The 7,007-nt window shown below is 48.1% G+C and overlaps 1 long non-coding RNA gene across 1 annotated transcript; it reads left to right on the plus strand.

Annotated features, from left to right (window-relative positions):
- The first annotated feature begins 208 nt into the window (after nt 1-208).
- LOC124482748 lies at nt 209-2,005 on the plus strand. The gene is made up of 3 exons (XR_006957765.1): nt 209-326; nt 513-543; nt 1,071-2,005. It is a non-coding gene; the product is annotated as an uncharacterized LOC124482748 (long non-coding RNA).
- The last annotated feature ends 5,002 nt before the right edge of the window (nt 2,006-7,007 follow it).

Here is a 7,007-nt window from a genome sequence, read left to right on the forward strand (position 1 = left end):
GCTGGCCTCAACCCCTCCTGCAGGGGGCTGACTTTCTGACTGCTGCCTCCAGCCAGCCTCAGAAGAAGGGAAATGTCTGCATGTGTGAAGAGTAACTTTGGTGTTTCATCTGCAGTTCCTCATCTGACCTCTAGGGATGGAGGAGGGGTTATACACACCTGTTCCCCACCCAGGTTAAAGTGCAAGTGTTTCTACAGTACAGCTGACACATTAAGAAAATACGTTTAGATCATATGTACAACCATGGAAAGGTATGAATTACAGGTAGCTAGAGATTTATATTAAACATCTGTCTGATAAAGTATTGGAATTCAAGTTCAGAAAAGGTAAGAAAATATCTCGATGTGTTCATGTCCATATTGAGGAAACAGCAGCAAAAACATGTTTCTGTGTGACTCAAAGGTCAGAAGAATAAAGTCCTTGTGGTTTGCCACGTCAAATGGAACAATAATGAAACTGTCATGTTTTGTGATGTTTTAGCATGATCAAGTTGTGTAACTGTCTCTATACAGGAAGGACACATGGCAGAGGCCGGACAACACAGTAAGTGGACACAAGTAGTCATTGTTTGCACTGAAACATTAAGTCTAAATGTACAAACATGTACAAATATGTTCACAATCTGACATCCCTCTGGTCATTAAATGAAAACATTTCATAATAAATGAACATGCAGTATCCAAATATTATGTTTCTTTGCATGCTATCATTCTGCTGTGTTGTGTGTAACCCTCTCTACAACCATCCATGCAACTGTGTTGTATATAACCTCTCCATACTGGTTACATTATCATCCATGCTGCTGTGTTGTATATAACCTCTCCATACTGGTTACATTATCAACCATGCTGCTGTGTTGTATATAACCTCTCCATACTGGTTACATTATCATCCATGCTGTCCTTCATGTTTGCTAGTGATGTGAGTTTAGATTCTTCCTCCATGTCTCTCTAGGTTGAGTGTGTATAGAGCATTTAGAGTCTGTGTGTGATTGTTACTTCATAGATGCAGACTGGATACTTGTCCTGAACCTGCAGAGATGTCAGTACTGTTTCTCTTCTCCCCAACAGATGAGTTTAAACTCAGGGTACCAGAGAGGCTTGTGGTGGCTGATGAGGGAGAGGATGTTACCCTCTCATGTCACCTCTCTCCTGAGACCAGCGCTGCTGCCATGACGATCAGGTGGTTTAATAAGACAGAGTGTATTTACCTGTATAAGAATGGCCAGGTGATAGAGGGGAGGGGCTATGAGGGCAGAGTGAGTCTGGTCACCCAGGTGCTGAAGAGAGGCAACTTGTCTCTGAGGCTGAGAGACTACAAGCATGAGTCAGATGAAGGAGTGTACATCTGTCAGGTCACCTCTGGAGGACAGAAGGAGGAGGATACTGTGGGTCTATGGAACAGACGTAAGTGTTCTACAGCTACAGAACATGATTATGAACATCTCTACATGAACTATGACAACACAGTCTCTCTGTCTGTACAGATACAATTATACTTTCACATGTAAGTCTGAGTTAGAGCATTAGAGGTGTTCTGACTTAGCTGGTTATGCTGCCCAATTCTAACCCCTCTATACTTTAAGCTTGTAGACATGTACAGTATTGGAAGAGACAGGCTCACATCACTTAGTAGTGATGCACATTAGTGAAGAATATGATGAACAAACAATGCACTCAAATGCATATGACATCACTTAATATTATTACTTGATTTTGTGAAAGATGATTATTCTGAGATGTTATATTCTCTCAGTAAAACATTCAATGCTGTAGTCTATATGTGGAGATGAAGAACAGTCATCCTCTTCATGAAAGAGCCTGAACACAGAACACAGGAGCTCCATAGATTACACTGATGGATGTTGATATAGGACTACTGACATAGAGCAGCGGTAGCTGTCGGAGAAATTTAGAATGGAACATTATATCCTGAAAATACTGGTGCTAGCATTCCTTGCCAGCAGAGAACCCTCTCCCCACATGACCTATAGATGACACTAGGCTTACGTAAACAACCTGACCTAGGCTGACCATTATCATACTAGAGGTGCAATAAATGTGTTTAACCTTATCTGTGTTGAGTGACTCATATGGTCAAGCTTAGGATCAGAGAACTCTGTAAGTTTCCACGTGCATGCGCACTCTGTCTCTGGGATCGATCATATTGACAGCTGACATGCTGAGGAGGAGACTTCTCACCAATACATGGTCTTAAGTGAAGACTGGGGAGCTAGACAAACTTTGTGTTGAGACTTTGTCTCCTGCTGGCAAGCATTAAACTATTGTACTGTCTTTGAATCCAACGACTCTGTGCATGACTTGATAAAGAAATGATCTTAAATCAGTATCTCATAGAGCAGCATTTTATCCTTGCTCTTCGTTCATCTGCTTATGATAATAATGATGTATTAATATCATAGGCTCGTTAACGTTATTTCTGTTGACTAACAAATTTGTAAATAATGTGTTGGTACTATTTTGTAATATGATTGGTGTTTTAATGATCTTTTTCATTTATTTTTAAACAGGGTACTGGGGTGAGTAATTTCTAACTGCTACATTATAACAACACTAAGTAAAAAAAATACCTCCATCTGTTAAATAGTAAACATTACACTAAAGTATGTTAGTGTTGTCAAAAGTTCAGAGTGAACCCAATTTCACAACACAGACATGGGAGATGAGGTCTAGAAAGGTTTCTTGTAGATGATGGTAGGAGTTGAGGAGTGATGGTGAATTTTGTGGACAGGCTGGGAGCAGAAGTCAGTTACTTTGGAGGATGTTTTGAGGGTCGTTGCAGAGCAAGGTAAAGCCATTAGTGAGTTAACACAGGCTGTAAAGAATCTCGTTACTCCAGAGGTAGGCACTAGTAGAAGGACTAGCTGTAACCTGCAGACACAACCACAATTCACAGAGGAAGGCAAACCCATATGTTTCAGTGTCAGTCAGAGGGACGTATCACTAGGTATTGCCCCACAAGGGAAATGTAACCTGAAAAGATAGCACTGTATCTGGTGTGCAGGGAAACGACACCCCCGGTTGTGTTGAGTCGAGCAGTTCGGGGGTGCACCTCAGACTCATCTACAGTCAGCCCATCTCATGACCAGTTATTAGAGCGTACTGTGGGAACATGTCCTGTAGTGGAGATCAAGATTGGGGGGGTTGTAGCGTCTTGTCTATTGGATAGAGGCAGTCAAGTAAGCAGTATTTCAGAAGGGTTCTTTCTGAAACATTTGGGCAGGGAGGATGGAGATATGCTCTCTACAGCTGGTTGGCTCAAGTTAACAGCAGCCAACAGTTTAGACATACCCTATCTGGGGTGTCTAGAGTTAGTGGTGGAGACAATGGGCATGACAGTTCCAGACTGGGGGTTCTTGGTGGTGAAAGATCCTCAGAGTCTCCAGATGTCAGTGCCTGGAATTATAGATATAAACATTAACAACAGGTGCCGACAGTTAGTACATGCTGAATTTGAGACTACGTGGATGGTGGAAGTGTGGATGGAGAGGTGCGTGTGAGCGTAGGAGATGAAGCTGCTGATGGAAAGGAGGTGGAATGAGGGGAAGGTGGTGAGCAGTGTGGAAGGACTTGAAGCACTTCCAGGCTGTCCAATAGGTGGAGAGTGTACGGGGGGACAGACCTTGGAGGATGGCATCTTGGGTGTGGAGGTGAAGGTCGTGGAGGGGTGCCGTCATGGGAAGGTTGTACAGGAAAACGGAGGGACCGGAGTGGGAAGGGGGTCCTTCTCTGGGGCCAAGCGTCTGAATGTGTGGAGGGAGAGACGGGAGAGGGAGTCAGCAATGGTGTTGTGGTGACCGGGGATGTGAGCGGCTCTGATGATGAACTGATGTGTGACTGAAAGCCAAGTGAGGCAGAGGATGAAGGGCATGGCGGTGATGGAGTCTGATCAGCCTTTATTGATCCAGGAGACGACGGCAGTGTTATCGGAGTAGATGAGGATGGATTGGCTTGACCATTCATGGCCCCAGAGGAGGGCGGCGATGATGATGGGGTAGACCTGGTAAAGATGAGGGGGTCAGTGAGAGAGAAGGGCAGGAAGGGAACTTGGAAGGCCATGGGGAAGAGAACCAGCAGCTGTTTGTCACGAACCCGGCTCAGTGGTTGCGACCGAACAAAGGGGAACACATGCGAGAGGACTATCTGCTCTGGTCATTTATCAAAGAATACTAATGTAAAATAACCAAAGGTGAAGTATGTAAGTCAGTAAATCAGTGTGTTTGAGAGACTCATGATAGTGAGCAGTGTTGAAAGGTGTAGTAACAAAAGTCAAAAGGTTGCCACAACGCAAAACAAAAACGTGCTGCTGACAAAAGGAAGGATCTCCTCTCTCTCCCGACGTCCTCTTAAAGGAGAAGAGCCCACCGGGCCAGGTGGAGCCACTTAACGGCTGAGGAGGACGAGGCCGTCACACCTTTTAGTAGCAGAAACCAAAGGAGGGGGAATCATCCTCTCCTTCTGCAGCAGGATGGGGCGACCCCGGTGGTCGGTGACCGCAGGGCCGGACAGGAGGGGCTGCTGGTGATAGGAGGGGCAGGGGGGCGGGAGGAGGTGAAAACGGTTGGGCAGGGGGCCGGGGGCCAGGCTCAGGGGCCAGGCGGGCCGCGACCGTGCACTCCAGGGACGGGTGGGAAGGAGCGCCACACAGGGAGCAGGGCAGGGCGGACCGGGCAGCCAAAACACCACACTAGATTTCATTGTCCAGCGAGCCCCAGTAGGTGGCCTCATTGAATTGCTGGAGCCGCCCCGCGGCCTCGAAGGAGAACCGGACGTGATGCGTGTAAAACCTGGAGCCCCTGAACCGTAGTGGAGCTGCAGGATGAGGGAGAGATAGTCATCCAGCTCCGCCCGGCGCCCTGGAAAGGAGGAACAGACGACGTCCTGGAACAGGGAGATCGTAGAAGGCAAAGTTACAGGGGCGCAGCCCGGAGGAGGCGGGGCCAGACCAGAGCAAGCAGAGGCAGGACAGAGAGCCGGTGGACAGCCCATGGAGGCGATGAACGCCACGGACAGGGCAGGAAGGTCGGCGAGGGCAGGAGCTGAAGCCAGGGCAGGAGGAGCAGGGAGGGAGGGAGTCAGGGGAACGGGGGGGGGGGAGGCGAGGCAAGAGGCAGGAACCCACCAGGCGCTGCCCAGCGTCCGGCAGCGGGAAAGGCTGGGCGGAAGTGGGAGCGGGGAGGCGTGCCGGCCCCCAGAGTCCCCGAAGCAGAGGTGGAAGAGTCGAGCCTTCGGATCCGATTGGGAAAACCGGATCTCCCAAACTCGGAGGAGGCGCTGCAGGCCGGCAACGGTCTAGTCGGACAGCTACGCTGATAGGTCGGTGGCGTGGGACCGCAGGAGCGGGCGGGGCTAGGAGATGAAGAGCAACGCGAAGAGCCGGAGGAGGAAGGGAAGCGGGGCCGCAGGAGCCGAGGCTGGGGAGGCCGAGGAGAGGGGGAGGAGGAGCAGCCAGAGCCAGCCGCCGAGCCCGGGAACAGGAAGTGGAGCCGTGGGACCCAGGGAGGAGGAGGAGCCCGGAGCAGCACCACACGGGGAGCGACCGGGGGTGTCGGGGACGCAGCCAGAACGCCGGGGACGGGACCGCCTTTCCAGCCGGGAGGGGAACTCGTCATCCGACGGGAACAGGTCCAGAACGTCCATTCTTCCGTAGACGTCAGGGCTGGGAGGAGATCTGTGGGAGCCAGGAGACGAGGAGAAGAGCCGACAAGTTGAAACAGCAACGGGAGCAGCAGACACACAAACACACAGCAGAGAAGACAGAGAGGCAACGAGATGCACGCCAAACAATAACATGCTAGCACAAGGACCAGAGGAACGGAAGAGACTTCATGCAGAACTCATAATTGAAAACAGGGAGTTGGGTTTAGTCACATTCCTCCGTGCTTTAACTGGAATGATGCGTATCAGTTGATTGGAGTGAGGGAGGAGATCTTCCTCCTGAACTTCAGTTAATCTAACTCCATTAAAACATACTATCATGTTCTCATCAGTTTAGAGGGAACTTTAATGTAGCTGTAGTTTGATGGACAGAGTATAAGAATGGCCAGGTGATAGAGGGGGAGGGGCTATGAGGGCAGAGTGAGTTTGGTCACCCAGGAGCTGGAGAGAGGCAACTTGTCTCTGAGGCTGAGAGACTACAGGAGGTCAGATAGAGGAGGGGACATTTGTCAGGTCATCTATGTGTGGGTTTATAATCCAGGGAGGGTCATTGTTCTGCAGCTAGAGAACATGATTATGAACATCTCTTCATTAATTACGACACAGTCTCTGTGCATGTACAAATACAATTATACTTTCAAATGTAAGTAGGAGTTGGAGCATAAGTGGTGGTTAGCTGGTTATGCTGCCCATTCTAACCACTCCATACTCTGAGCTTGTACATATCTATAGTGTTTGATTACAGACTCACTTCACTTAGCAGTGGTTTATAGTGAAGAACATATTGAAAAAACATGCAACATGCACAGCGCTATAGATTACACGGATGTATGTTGATGTAGGACCATTAACATACAGCAGCTGCATCTCATAGAGCATCCTTGATTTAAAAAAATCTGGTTAGTGACACTACCATGTTATTCATCATCAATGTTTAAGATGAACTCACACACTATACTGATATGTTCTGTTTTAATGATGTTTAACTTTCTGTTTTATGTCCTTCTACACAACTTCAATAGGGGGTAAGTAATTTCATTGTTTTTCAATTTCACTGTTTCATGATGTACAACATCATGGGTTGAGAATGTACCAATATATTTCAGACTTTGAAGGAAACACTGCTATTGTTTTCTTTTACATTTCATTGGTGCCATTAGGTGCGTTGGACTTCATGCAGCGCTGGCAGCGCCTGCAGCCGCCTGCAGCCCAGCTGCCTTGAAGCAGCCAATGGCATTCTCAGCTTCAAGGCAGCCGGCTGCTGCATGAAGTCAAACGCACCTGTTATTTAAATATCTGAAAACCCTCCCTTCACGGTCAAACCTGTGA

The sequence above is a fragment of the Hypomesus transpacificus genome, chromosome 20, assembly GCF_021917145.1.
Source record: "Hypomesus transpacificus isolate Combined female chromosome 20, fHypTra1, whole genome shotgun sequence".
NCBI classification, from domain to species: Eukaryota; Metazoa; Chordata; class Actinopteri; order Osmeriformes; family Osmeridae; genus Hypomesus; species Hypomesus transpacificus.